General features: G+C 37.2%; 1 protein-coding gene and 1 pseudogene across 2 annotated transcripts in view; one reads left to right on the plus strand and one right to left on the minus strand.

The window, feature by feature from the left end:
• Window positions 1-14,818, plus strand: part of ARHGAP6 (Rho GTPase activating protein 6) — a 703,646-nt gene that overhangs the window by 369,855 nt on the left and 318,973 nt on the right. The window lies entirely within an intron of this gene.
• On the minus strand, window positions 4,974-5,583 carry LOC138142070 (small ribosomal subunit protein uS14-like; annotated as a pseudogene).

Genomic DNA, 14,818 nt, shown 5'->3' on the forward strand with positions numbered 1-14,818 from the left:
ATTATATGCATAGAGAGACTTTATTTCACATTTGCCACTTTGGCTATTGGGTGCTTGTGTGTGTGTGTGTGTGTGTGTGTGTGTGTGTGTGATGCCAGCAGTGGGGGGAAAAGCACATTTGAAGACTGACTTCTCTAAAGAACTAATGAAGCAGGATATATTTCATGCATTTTTGTGAAGATTTTTTTCTCTCTGCTGTTTTCAAAAGAAAAAGAGCTTGTATATATTCTAGGATGGGAAAGTGGATGTGTTTTGCTGTTTCTTCCCTCTTAATTCAATGAAAAAGCCTCTGCTTTTATCTGACCCCAGAGGTGACAGATGTGTAATTATCCTGGCAAAGGCCTTTTTTTGTAAGATAAAAAGTGGTTGGATTGATGGGAGCAGTTTAATTTCCAGTAGCTCTTTAAAATAAGCTTAATTCCTCAAAGGTTTTAAAGTGGCCTCTTTGAGAGCTTCTGAACAGGAAGTCATTTGAGAATTTTTCTTTGCTTAATTCAATACCCAGACTTGGTGGAAACCAAACATCTCTGGGATTTTTAAGTCAACAAGTTGCTTTATACTTGCATTAAGTGACTTGGCCAACATTAACTTTTGATTTTTTTTTGAAGGGAGGAAGGTTAAGTTCTAATTTTATATTTGAGAAAAGGCTATGTGATGTTTCATATTTGGTTTTAAGAGCTTTTTTTAATTGTAAAAAGAAGAAAATTAAGAATTTTCTTTTTTTTTAAGCAATTGGGGTTAAATAACTTGCTTAAGGTTACACGACCAGGTGTTTCTGGGTGGGTGCTAAGTGTCTGAGCCCCGGATTCGATCTCCAGGTCATCCTGACACTGGAGCCGGTGCTCTTACTCGCTGTGCTACCTGGCCGCCCCAAGAATTTTCTCTAAAACTTCTCATTTGTTTGTTATTTATGGGGGAAATGCCTTACAGAAACTAATACTCTTAGTGTAGACAAAGAACTGAGTGATGGAAAACATATTGAAGAAGAATGCAAGAAAGAGAAAAACATTGTTAGTTCAAATTTTCTGATAGCTTCTCTGTAGCAGAATTTGTTCTCAATTTCAGTGAACTCCAGTGGTTATCTATTGACTCCATAAACAAATACAAAATGCTCTATTTGGTATTCAAAAACCTTTATAACTTAGCCACCTTCTCCTCTTCCATTCTTCTTACTTATTCCCCAACACATACTCTTGACCCAGTGGCACTGGTCTCCTGATTGCTCCATAAACAAGACACTCCATCTCTTGTCTTCTGGCATTTTCTCTGACTGTACCCCATGCCTGGAATGTTCTTCCTCCTCATTTTTGCCTCCTGGCTTCCATTAAATTCTATCCAAAATCCCATCCTCTTTAGGAAGCCTCTAACAGCCCCTCTTAATTGTAGTTCCTTTCCTCTTATTCATTTCCTACTTATCCTGCATATAGAGCTTGTTTGTAAATTTTTTGTTCTCTTGTCTCCCCCCTCAGATTGAAAACCTTCAAGGGAAGGGACTGTCATTTGTCTCTTTGTAGCCTTAGTGATCAACACTGTGCCTGGCATATTAGTGGATGTTTAATAAATTCTTGCTGACTGACAATGTGGTCATAGTCTGTTTTTGTTAGCCTTGTTCTGGTCATTTGAATTCCCTTGGGAGGTATATACTTGACATGACACTGGAGTTCCCTTAGGGCTTGTTAAAAATTACTCTGAATTTATGTATCTGGTTTTTCTTGTTGGTTTATTTTCCATCATGGTTGCAGATACTCCCCCCTTTCCACCTTTTCTTTTCTCATAGACCTCCATTTTTCTCTCCTTTCTCAATGCCCAGGTCATAGTGACCTTGTGGGTCCCTACATACTGACATTTTAAAAACATTTGTAAATACTTCAGTGCTTGAAGAATTCCTGATTTCATCAGTATTTGTACTGCTTTTGCCAGTTCAGTTAGTTCCCTGCCTCTTTATATCTCAGTAAATAGTCTTAGAAAGTTGCTGTGGCAGAAAAATTCATCATAGTACATGTAAACAAACTGGTAATAAGTTTAGTTAAAAAAAATTCTTGAAATCACTGGAATTAATTTCAACAGAATTTCTTAGAAAACCTTGTGGACTCTCCAGAGCACTAGATGATATTTGTTAGTCTGAGGGGTATACAGGTACGCTATGATTTAGGCAAATCTGATATAGGAAAATTCATATTTATACAATAGTCAATTTGAGAGGTCATTGTTAACTGAGGAAAAGAACGCACTCTGGGGTTCTAGCAAACTCATGTAGGATATTTTAAAATCTATTTAATCTTGTAAAAATAGATTTTCTTCATTGTGGTGGAAGACAAGGGAGGGGCTTACCCTAGGTCCTTGAAGGCTCAGAAGTCAGAACACAAGCTGAGACAGCTATCACCAATCCAGAAATGCTTTCTGTATGGTAGTGATCAAACTGTGTGTATGTTGCCCAAGGACTAATGTAACTAAAGTTAGAAGGGCTTCTTATCAACAAACAGGTGGACTACCAGGTTAGTCTTCTGTCCATGGCAACTCATTAAATTATGTGCTTCAGGCAATAGAAGATTTTTAAGCCACTGGTGAAGGCAGAACCACAATATATGAAAGAAATCCTTGAAGTAAGACATGATGGTCTGTAACCATAGTTATCCAGACTGCATCGATGTAAACCTTCCCATTAACTGTTATCCTATAAGATTCTTCTGCTTCTGTCTTATACTACTATCCCAAAGATAGACTCCAGCAATCTATGCTTAGCTTTGCTATTATACTTCTTGACTGTAGGCTCTCAAAGGCAGGAGTGCTTTCATTTTTGTCTAGGAGAATCTGGTATGTAGTAGGCACTTAAAAGATGTTTGTTGATTGATCAACTCTCAAAGAATTCACAACAAGGAATATTAAGCTGATACTTTGTGAAAGATGGAAAAGGAGTGAAGTTTCTTCTCTCCTTGTTTCTTTATAACAGTGTTCAGAAAGTGAGCTAGGACTAAGTCTGCCACTTGGAACTTAATGGTCTTGGAGTTCCCTGCAGCTGATAGCTCTCGTAGCACCCACACACCCACCCAAACTTGCTCCTACCTAAAGCACAGTGCTGTATTTAGGTATCCCTACTTGGATATTTTCTCCTTAATTATTACCTCCTTTAGGAAATACCACAGACCCCTCTGTTTAGAGTTGTTTAACTGCTCTCATGTTTCTTTCTTCTTTCTTCAGGGCTTGGCTCTTCTAAGATGCCTTGTTCTAAGATGATCTTCTAAGATAAGATCATTCTAAGATGACAGCTAATTTATAAGTTGATTATACAAATGCTGGAGTGAAAGGAGACTTTTAGAGCTCCTTAGAATTCTCCCTTCATTATGTAGGTCATTGTTTTTTATTTTGTTCAGTGGCTTTTGTGTTCTGTCTGACTATTTGTGATCCCTTTTTGGTGTTTTCTTGGCAAAGATACTAAAGTGCTTTGCCATTTCTTTCTCCAGCTTATCTTACAGATAAGGAAAGTGAGGCAGACAAGGTTAAATGACTTGTCCAGTGTCACACAGCTATTAAGTATCTGAGGTCAGATTTTAGCTCGGGAAGATGAATTTTTCTGACTTTATTCACTGCATCACCTAGCCATATCTACATGTAGGTCATACATGTATGTCATAGCAAACACTTTATGGAGACAATTTTTCCCACTTAATACATTCTAGACTAGTCCTTCTAAGACCATGACTCTACCCTTTCCTTGAGGGAATTGGTCCTCTTGACTATGAAACCCTTCCCTAGACCTGAGCTGTCCAGGTTAGTGAGCAAGGAAGGGCACACTCATTTAACCTACTATGTCTGAACAGTCCCAGATCATGCTTCACATTCCATCTAGTTATCTACTGAGAATAAGTAGAATGACTTATCTGCACATCTTGTCATCTGCTCTGCTACTGCCTCTCTTCTCCACACCTAGAATCCCAATGACTCCTATAGCAACAAGCACCCCAGCACACCAAGGATGTCTGCTAGCACAAGTTCTTTGATATGCTTTTCTAAAGGAAGGCAATTCAATAGGGGTTAACAATCTTACTTTAATCAAACATATTTATCAGTTACCTAGTTCAGGGGAAAAAGTCAGCACCCTGAACTTCAGAGAAAATACAAACAGAAGTGACAAGCAGACAAAAGATACAGACAGAGAAAATAACACAATTCAGCAGACAAACAGACAGGGCTTCTAGCTGTCTGGCCATTACATACACACAGTGTTAGTTACCAGAGAGAGAAGCATCAACATCTGGGTTTTCAAAGCTGGGGGGCTCAATGGCTTCCTAGAGTCTCATCTGGCCAAATCACCCAACTCTTCCCAAAGTGAGCCCCAAAGCAAAACCTCATATCATAGGTATATATAGCTTTCTCCAGGGTCAGAGAACATCACAACCCTACGGACCCACTGCCTAATTACAAAGTAACAAGGTGTGGGCCTCCCTGAAAAATAAGCCTCCCCTAACCAAGCTTCTCCTGTGAGCTCTGCTCCACCCTTTAGTAAACTCATCCCACCACAGGCTCCATGTGACCACATTCAGCCTATTAGGGGGCAGAGTCTATTTTCAAATCAGGGAATGTCCTCAAATTCACTTAGACTTATTAAGAGACAGGGAAGATCTTCAAATTCCCATTACTGTTACACCTCCCCATACCCAAACTCTATGATAGCACCTGTCATAGAGCCTTGTTCTTAGAATTACCTTAGTATTATTGCCTAGTTTTATTTTAATTATTACTATTAAGCACAATATTATTTAGTATTACTTTGATTATCAAATTGAATTTGAGAACCAGTATAGTGGAAATGGAAAAGCCCTGAACTTGGAACTAAAGGATCTAAGTTTGAGCCTTGACTCTTCTGCTTTATTAGGTGTATAATGATGGACAAGACCTCACCATTCCTGTCTGTAAAAAGGCTTTATGGAAACTTTAAGAGTTAAAAAGATTAATTCATTTAGAAATGTACTACTCTCTGTTCTTTATTATTCTAAGGCTGTATATTCAGTTTGATGTATTCCTGATAATAATTTAGTAATTATAAGGGTAATAATTACTTGAGCTGCTTACTTTGTAGCCCTCTACTGTAAGTCTTTTTTTAATAACTGAGGATGACCTTTTTAAATTATATTCGCAAATTAACATAGCATGTACAACAGGATTGGATCTTTAGGTGGGTAGATCAAATAGTTGTCTAGAATCCAGTAAAATGGTAGTCACTGATGGTCAGTGTAATCACTGAAGCAAGATCCATAAATATAACTTAGTCCAACTTGATGAAGCCAATGTCTTTTGCATACTGCCGGAAGCACTGGCAGCACCATGTTCAGGCCGTACTTGTGTTATCAGGCCATGCTGGTTCGAACAGACACAGCACGACCAAGACCCCTGGCTGAATTTGCAAGGATGGCTCCAGTAGAGCTGCTGGTGACCCATGGCACCATTTGCAAAGTCCCGAGACAAAAGCTCTACTGTAAGTCTTAAGGAACTATGTATGCGAGCTATTTGGTATTATTTGGTATTTTTATCTTGTCTATAAATAAAAGAAAATGAACATATAAAACCCAGAACAGGCAATGAGTTTCATTTAATTTTTTTCTGGCATTATTTGAAAACAAATATGTGTGTCTATATATGAGTACATATTTGTCTAAAGTAAACTGGGCTTCTGAAAAAGTGATATTTCTGTAATAATTTCTTCATAGAATCTGTAGTTTCATCAAAGAGGATACTTCCTCCACTAATGCACATGGCAACCCTTAAGTGTTGTTTCATTCGTTGGTTTGTTTGAAATTTTTGTTTCTGGTCCAAACTTATCATGTGGATACCAATACTTTGGAAATATGTCTTTTTCAACTTTGGTTAGGCTTGTCCTTGTTCAACAGATGTAGACTCCATTATAGGACTTCTCAGAATCTGTGGTCCATTGATATTTCTATTATCAATAAATGCTGCTATGGACAAAGGTGAATGGCTCAATTTTCCCAGGGAAGGGAACTTAACTTTCATGGTCTCTGAAGGTTGACTCTAGATGGTATTTTTTCAAGTGGGAAATAATTGCTTTTAGGAACTTTCAAGAACTAAGATAACCTTCATACTACAGTGAGGCATTAGAACAGTACTTCAGTGGAGCATTATAAAAGAAATATTGGAAAAATTTATTTTTTCCCTTAGAAAGTTATTAATCTCTTCATTGCACATATACACTTCCATTTGACTTTTCCTTATAGGTTAGCAGAATTTGGGGCTTCTGTTTGTTTGTTTTGCTTTTATAGGAACCTGAATATTGATCTAGGTATCAATTTTATTCTATTAAATGATATTCTATTATATATAATTTCAATTTTGGGAAAATTATATTTTTAGTTAGTCTATGAAGCAATGAAATTATTTTATTTATTTATTTCATTAATTTTATTTTCTTCAACTTTTTAGTTTATTAGTATTAGGCCATCTTTTGGCCTAATTTATAATTGATTGATGAATTCCTATCTCAAAACTTGAATTAAGTCATTATTTATTAGGATCAAGATAGAATAGTATAATCATACATATGTACTTAGAAGGGAACTTGGCCATCTAGTTTGACCTCCAGCATTTTACAGAAAAGGATACTGAAACTCAGTGAGGTATTAGTTTTTTGTCACACAGGTAATAAGCAGCAAAGCTGGAATTTTAACTCAATATATTAACTGTGAACTAGCAGAAGGGGGAAAAATGACTGTGATATACTTCCTTACTCAGGTTCCCTCTTCATTCTCTTGTTGCCAATACCAGTGACAGAATTGAATGTATATTAAAAATTTAGAAATGCTAGATGTATTTGAATTAGGTTATTTGAATAAGATGGTGTGTAGTACTTCCCAGTTATCTATGTAATGTTTGGGCATATATGTAGTTTTTAGTTTACTGGAGTGGTTTGCTGCTTTCTTCTCTAGCTCATTTTGTAGATGAGGAAGCTGAATCAAACAAAGTTATGTGACTTGTCCGAGTCTAGTAAATACAGCTAGTAAATATCTGAGGTCAGATTTGAACTCTTGATCCAGGCCTGGAACTCTATCCACTACTCTACCTAGCTTCCTTCCAGATATACATATGGCAGTTTAATTCATGAGAAATAGAAAAAGAACAGAATGAGAGAGAATTATTTACCTCAAATTAGCAAAATATGTTGGGTATAATGCTTAAATGACCATATATCCATAACCAGGGCCAATGTGCTCTCAGTAACCCTTTCTATTCAGTACAGGAAGCTCACTTATGTTTTATGTGAATATTTTTGTGGATAAATGCAGTATATGGTACTGCATTTTCCCCCCAGAAGGTTCAGTATCAAGGTCTTAAGACAAACTTTAGGGAGAAAGTTCTGTTTGTAGCATCTGAAACCACTAAGAGGAAGACAAATTAATTCTTTTAAGAATGCCCTATTGTTTGTTCTTAAGTATTCAAGGACTGTGCATACAGTTGTATGAAGTAAAATAAGAAAGAACAAATATATTATAATTGTCAAAATTTTCTGTTATCTGCCTTTATGAGCCTTTTCCATTTCTCTTCAACATTGGGTATGAATAAACAAGGAAAAGGTGCTGATATGTATTCTATTTTGTTCTATGTTAATGATTTAGATTTTTAAAAAGGCTTGGTGAAGAAATATATAGGAGCTATTGTCTAAATATGAATTTGAAAACTTGTGGGTATTATTTCTAATTTTGTTGTAGTGTGTCAGCAGCCCCTAGTCTCAAGGATCTTATAATCTCACTGGGGGAGAAGACATTGAAGAGTCATGTACATGTTCAGTATAATGCAAGATCAAATGGTTAAATATAAACAGAGTGGCTTAAGAGGTTCCAGTAAGGAGTGATTGCTTCTAGTCAGCAGGCAAGGAATCAGGAAGAACTTCATGGAGAAGGAAGCATCTCCATTTGGATGAGAAGGAATTTAGTAGATCTCCATTTGGACACTAGACATGGTACATAACATTTTTCCCCTAGAAGGCTCAATGTCAAGATCTTAGGGCAAACTTTAGGGAGACAGTACCATAACACGGGACAAATGGACAGAAATGGGAGTGGGCAGGACAAGATCAGAAAATGAGTATTATAGTTTGCCTGTAACATGAGTGCACAGAAAGTGCCTAGAAAAACAAATTGAAGGGAATAAGGGAATGAACTAGATCAGTAACATTGTGAGTAAAAGGAAGGGGGAAGTGGTTAAGCACTGTGGTCAAGGAAATAACTTAGTCACTGTGAAGCCACATAGTTGGGTAGAGTGTCAGAATATTCTGGAGCTAAAGAACAAGAAATTCACAGAGCAGAATCATACATGAATTAATTAGGGAAAGAATGATCTCTTTTCTACAACATTAACATTTAGAAACTTTCTATAATCCTTCAAGGAGCATTTATCAACTCCCTTTACTGGTAGAGAATAACAACCATTTCATGCCTTAGCAGATGATTTCACATCCATTGTCTGATGGCTAGTTTCCTGGCAATAAGCCTGCCTCACTAGAGATATGATGACCTTTGGACAATAGACACACAGTCTGACTAATGATAATTGACTTTTCAAATACAGCTAAAATGCAGAATTCCCTAATAGTCTTAGCATAATTTTAGTTTTAGTAGTAATAAAGTTAAAAATGCACTAAGCTCCTTGGAACACTCTGTATTAATGTTATTGTTATTCAGCCATATCAGTCATGTTCAAACTCACTGTGGCCTCATAGACCATATTGTCTATGGGGTTTTCTTGGCAAAGATACTAGAGTGGTTTGCCATTTCTTTCTGTAGTAAATTAAAACAAAAAGAGGTTAAATGACTTGCCCAGGGTCACACAGATAGTAAGTGCCTGAGGCCAGATGTGAACTCAGATCTTCCTGATTCAAGATCCTTTCCCTGTGTTCTATCCACTGTACCAAAACCACCAACAGCAGCAACAGCAACAACAAAAATCACCCAAATCCCATTAGTTGACTAGTGGCTTGGTTGCTGAGTCCTGAATTAGCTTTTTGTGTAATGAGTTGAGAAACAGCAAGCTATTGAGAAGTTTGAGTCATGTTTAGCATTTTTTAGACCGTTTGCTGATTTCATTATCAAAGTAAACTACATATCCTTAGTATCTATTACTGCATCCTGAACCTCAATTACCTCATCCATAAAATGAAAAGTTAATGTGCAATTTCATATTAGAAACAACAATAAGAACCAAAAACTTCTAGTTTTGAGCTCTGTGTCCAGAGGCACCACCTCTAAAATTAGTGAGGTTTATGTTATGAAAATCCAATTCTAGACTCTGAGAGTTTAGAAGGATCTCAGAGGCCATTTAACTAGTTCTGTAATTAACAGCACCATGAAACCATGGCTACTCCAACATTAGCCTTCCAGAACCTGGAATGTCTTTAAAGCTGGAAATAGTTATGAGGCTGATAACTTTCAGATAAGTCAAAGAAGGAGCAAGATAGAGATGAGCTAAAGAGTTAAAAAAAATTACACCTTCATGCTGTGATTGTTTGGTTTGCCATGCAGAAGGAAAAGGGTGGTTTTGATTTGCTAGAAGTGTTTATAAAGGACTAATCTTAGATTTATAGGCTATAGACTGTACAGATCATCAAAGGGTGGGAACCTGCAGCCTGAAGGCCACATGTGTCCTTCTAGGTCCTTGGATGGCCTAAGATTAACTTTTACAGAACAAATTCTTTTATTAAGGGGATTTGTTCTGTGAAGTTTGGATGAAGTCAAAGGCTGTGCTTGAGGACCTAGAGGGCTACATGTGGCCTCAAGGCCATAGGTTCCCCATCCCTGATTTCTAGTCTAATTCTTCTATTTTATTTAATTTTAAAATTTAATTTTATTATTTTTTCAACTAGCAGAAATATTTTTCTCCTTCCTGCTCCCTCACTGGAGGGGCATGGGAGGTGGGAGGAGGAAACGAAGAAAAAGAAGAAGGGAAGAAAAGGGAAGATTATAACAAATATGCATATTCAGGCAAAACAAATTCCCATATTGGCCACGTCCAAAAGGGTATCTCTTATTATACATTTCTGTCCTTCTCATTTGAGTCCTGTCTTATCAGAAGATGGGTACCATGATTCATCTTTTGTCCTTTGGAATATTGGTTTGACATTTTGATCAGTAACTTCTTCCTTTTGTGGACGAAGAAACTGGCCCAAAGGGCAGTGGCTTTCCCAAAATTTATCTCTGAAATGTCTTTTGTGTTCTTCTCTATTTGCACCATCACTATCTAAATTTGTAGTTCACTCAATCATTGTAATGCCAAGCAGAGGCAACTTCCAAGGTTCAGAATACCAGCATAGTGACTCTCTATTTTATTCAGTGACAAATTAAGGCAAAACATTTACAGAACTGAGAAAATCAAAATATAGCATTCACCGAGTATGATTCAATAATTTCCAAGTACTACTCCACCCCTGGAAAGTATATTCATTTATTCAATCACAAAGTCTCTCTTCTCAAATGGAGATTAGTTTCCAATCATAAACAAAGTACATTCATTTGGTCAGTCACTGAGCACACACAGAAAAAAAAGTCAAAGTTTTCCACCCCTGGATCACAACTGAATTACAATTATCATCAGTTAACCGCCAAGCACCTTCTCAAAAGGGGCAGTGGAGAGCACAAAGGCCATCCACCCCTGAGCTACAACAAGGTTAAGATATCATCACAGCATTTAATACCCAAGGAGAGGTCTTTTCTTCATCTTGATCCAAAGCAAGTTCTCAGCAATCTCTGTTCCGGGGGAGAAGAAGCTTAACAAAGCCACAATATACATTGCCAGTGTCCTCATCAATTCACTCTCTGCCTTCAGAACAGTTTCAGGACCCCAGAAAATATCAGCAAGACCTTCTTCCAGGATTTCTATAAACATACAACAAGAAAATCCTTCTTCAGGGCTTCTGAACCAAAAGCAAGGTTCCAGGACCTCTGCAACAACAGCACTGTCCTTTACCAGCGGATGAATATGGCAAAACAACATCAAAACAGACAAGACAAAATACTGGCATCACAGCCATATCTCCTCAGTCCTTGGAATCTCCAGGTGGCAGCTCTCAAAAGTGCTGTGCAGCTCCAACTGGCCCTCAGCAATCCTCTCTCTTTCTCTGCCTCCACAATGCTGCTCCCAAAAGTTCTTCTGGCCTCTCTCTGCTTGGGCCTCTCTGTAAATCCACGGCACCAACTCCTCCCAGTTCAACCCTTTCTCTTCACATCAACAAGTCCATCCCACAAGTGGGATTCACAAGCTCTGAGTTTCAACACTCAACCCAAAAACCAAGCCAATACAGGGGGATCTTTAAACTCCATTACTATTACATTCGTTCAAAAAACATTCATGTTCATAATGTTTGGAGAACATCTTTCTCTGGTGCTTGGGGAAATACAAAGTTTAGAAACGACAAAGTGTCTTGTTTCATAGAGTTTTCTATTTTGTAGGTTTATTATACACCACTACAGATAATAGTAAACAATTAAATGATGAATAACTGAAAGAAGTACAAAACGTGATAATGCAATACAACCCCTCTTTATCACTTGCCTAGACTATTGTAGAAGTATCAGTTTACTTGCATGTTCTCTCCCCTCCAATTCAGGCTTCAAGTTGCTGCCAAACTAATTATAGATAGATAGGTAGATAGATACAGAGAGATAGAGATAGATATATAGGTAGGTGGGTAGATAGATATAGTTTTATGTATAGATCTAGTTAGGTCAGTCCTCTTCACAAAAACCTATTATATACTCAGTAAGATTGATTGATGGATTTTGAAAGCCTTCTTTCCTTTTCCAGATTTGTCACCTACTTGTTATTGTTGTTCAATTGTTTTCAGTCATATCTGACTCTTTCCCACCCCTTCTGGGGGATTTTCTTGGCAATAATACTGGAGTGGTTTGCCATTTCCATTTTATAGATGGGGCAAGTAAAGAAAATAGGGATAAGTGATTTGCCCTGGACCACACAGCTCCTAACTATTTAAGGTTAGATTTGAACTCAAATCTTCCTGACTCCAGGCCCAGCACTCTATGTACTGTGCCCCCTAGCTGTCCTATTATCAATTACTACTCTTCCTCAAGTATTCTACTCTAGGTAAATTTACCTACTGTCACACCATGCACATCCAATATTTTCTAGAAATCAGATTTTTATTTTATTTAAATTACTAATTATTTAAATTTTTTATTTTTTTTTGCCTGATCTGTGGTAGAACCTTCCAAGCTCATCTTCTAATCAGCCACAGTCACAACACTGTACTTTAAGTCCAACATAATTAATGTCATTTCAATCCTCTTTGAGAATGAAGGACAACAACCAACCAACCAATTGGGTTTAGATAATGAGAGCTGTTTCTCTCTATTTCCTTTGCTTTTTATGTTTCCTCAGTGTCACACAAAGCCTTTTTCCATCTGATAAACTCCAGTGTCTCCCAGTTACCTCCAGGATTAAATATAAAATCATCCCTTTGGCTTTTAAAGCCCTTCCTAACTTTGCCCCTTCCTACCCTTCCAGTCTTCTTAATCTTTCTCCCTGCTCCATGTGCTGTATGGTCCAGTGACGATGGTTTTCTTGCTATTCTTAGAACACATAATCCCTTCTTTCCTATCTCTGTGTATTTTTCACTGTCTTTTCTCCATGTGTAGAATTTACTCTCCTCATCTGCATGTCCTGGGTTCCCTGACCTCCTTCCAGTTCTCCATTACAGTCCTATCTTCTGCAAGAAGGAGATTATCTCCAACTATTCTTGTATATATGTTGTTTATGTGGAGTTGTTTTCATGTTGTCCTTACCACCCCCCCCCATTAGACTATTTGTTTATTGAGAGCAGGGACCAGTTTTTCTTTTTCCCTTTCTTTGTATCTAGCACTTAACAAAGCATATGGACCATGTACTTAATAATTGCTTGCTAAATCTCTGCCCCTTCTGCCTCTCTTTAAAAACCCACTTCCACCATGAAGTCTTCCTTGAGCCCTTCATCTATTAATGACTATTGCCTTTCCCCCATATAATAATTTGTTTGTACTTCTTGTGATCTTTTTTTAAAAATTAGAATTATGATTTTGTTAATATAACAAACAGCCGTTTTAAAAAATCCTTCTACAGATGAATTTCTGAACTTCTGCAGTTTAGCCTCTTGGAGAATAGTCTAAGCAAGTGATAGTTTGAGTGACCTGACCATGGTCACACAGTCAATGTATGTTTAGGGACTGTTTTAAAATACATATTTTTAGAACCTTAATTCTGGTCCTTTTTTTTTGCTTTTTGGAGGGCAATTGGGGTTAAGTGACTTGCCCAAGGTCACACAGCTAGTTTTTGTGTTAAGTGTCTGAGGCTGGATTTGAACTCAGGTCCTCCTGACTCCAGGGCTGGTGTTCTACTTATTGTGCCACCTAGCTGCCCCTTGTATTACTTTTTGTTACTGTTATTTATAAATGTATCAAATCTCCCAATGAGACTATGTGCCCCTTGAAGACAAGGACTATATCTTATCTGAAGTATGTATTTTCTTAGCCCCTAGCAACATATTCTCCATAGAGACTGCACTCAATAAATGTTAATTCATACTTTAAAATTTTTTGCCATGTAAGAGAGATTTGGGTGAAACATAATGCCTGTTTTACCTTCTGCCCTCCCCCATTGATTTCATTTATAAATTGTTAGATTAGGAACATTTGTGAGCCCTTGACCAAATGGCACATGGGTTGATACATTGCTTACAATAAAATGACCATCTTTGTAAAAATTAGAAATAAAGAAAATAATCTTTCCCCTCCCACACAAAAAAGTTTCTTGCTGAATTTTAAGTATAGTAGAAGTGATAAGATCTGAAAAGCAAAAAGAAGGAAGAGAGTAGTGAGGATGACTGACATCATTAGTAATAACAGTGGGAGCAGAAGTTATGGCCAAGAGATTAGAAGGTATGATGGGGATGGGGACAACCATAATGGCATAGCCATGGAGTTTAGAAATAGTCATTCAGAAAGCAAAGAATTCAATTCTATTTTAAAAGCATTTGTTTAGTGCCAATGCTGTGCCAGGCATAAAGAAGAGTCAGTGAGGAAGAGAGAAGATTTACAACAGCTCTGAATTCTAGAGAGGCAATCACCTGCACTCAAGGGTGAGTGGTGGTGCAGCCAGTGGAAGGCATGAATGTTAATATAGTTCAGCAGGCTGGTTGGATAGGAACAGGAATTCTTTTTATGCACCATGACAAAGTAAATCATGCAGTTCCATGTCCCATAAAAGCTGCAACTATGACAGTAGAAAGGAAGGGGGATATATTAAAAACAATTTTAAAAATCAGAATCAAACCCTTTGGTTTGACAAATTTGCTTGTCTTGAGCAACTTATTCATTCCCCTGAGAGAGTTTTATTGTGCTTTGTTTTCAGAGCTATATGCACAATTTTCTCTTTTTGTCTTTAAGATATATTTTCCTGAGGTCACCCACAGTAGTATCCATTGACCACATTTGGTTTGATTTCCCCAAAAAGGGTAATTAGTAGTCACCACAAACACAAAACTTCCAAAGACAACGCTTTGGGGAAATATAATCATGAGACTGGAAAGAGAAATTCTCTCTTTCTGGAAGACACTGCCATAATATCTTTGGGGTTGGGTTTTTATGTTTGGATTAAACAAAATATCAGAGAAAGCTATTATTTATGTTTCAGCATTTATATGTTTTAAAATACAGAGTATTATTTGTCTTGTGTGCTCCATCTTCAAAGCACAGAATAATTAAATAAGAATTAATAGTCCTTTAAGTCATAATGTGCCACTGAAATTTACAAATAACCTACCAGCTTT

Source organism: Petaurus breviceps, unplaced genomic scaffold, assembly GCF_028583685.1.
Source record: "Petaurus breviceps papuanus isolate PSGF00001 unplaced genomic scaffold, PetGlider_PUasm1.0 90515, whole genome shotgun sequence".
In the NCBI taxonomy this organism is placed as follows: Eukaryota; Metazoa; Chordata; class Mammalia; order Diprotodontia; family Petauridae; genus Petaurus; species Petaurus breviceps.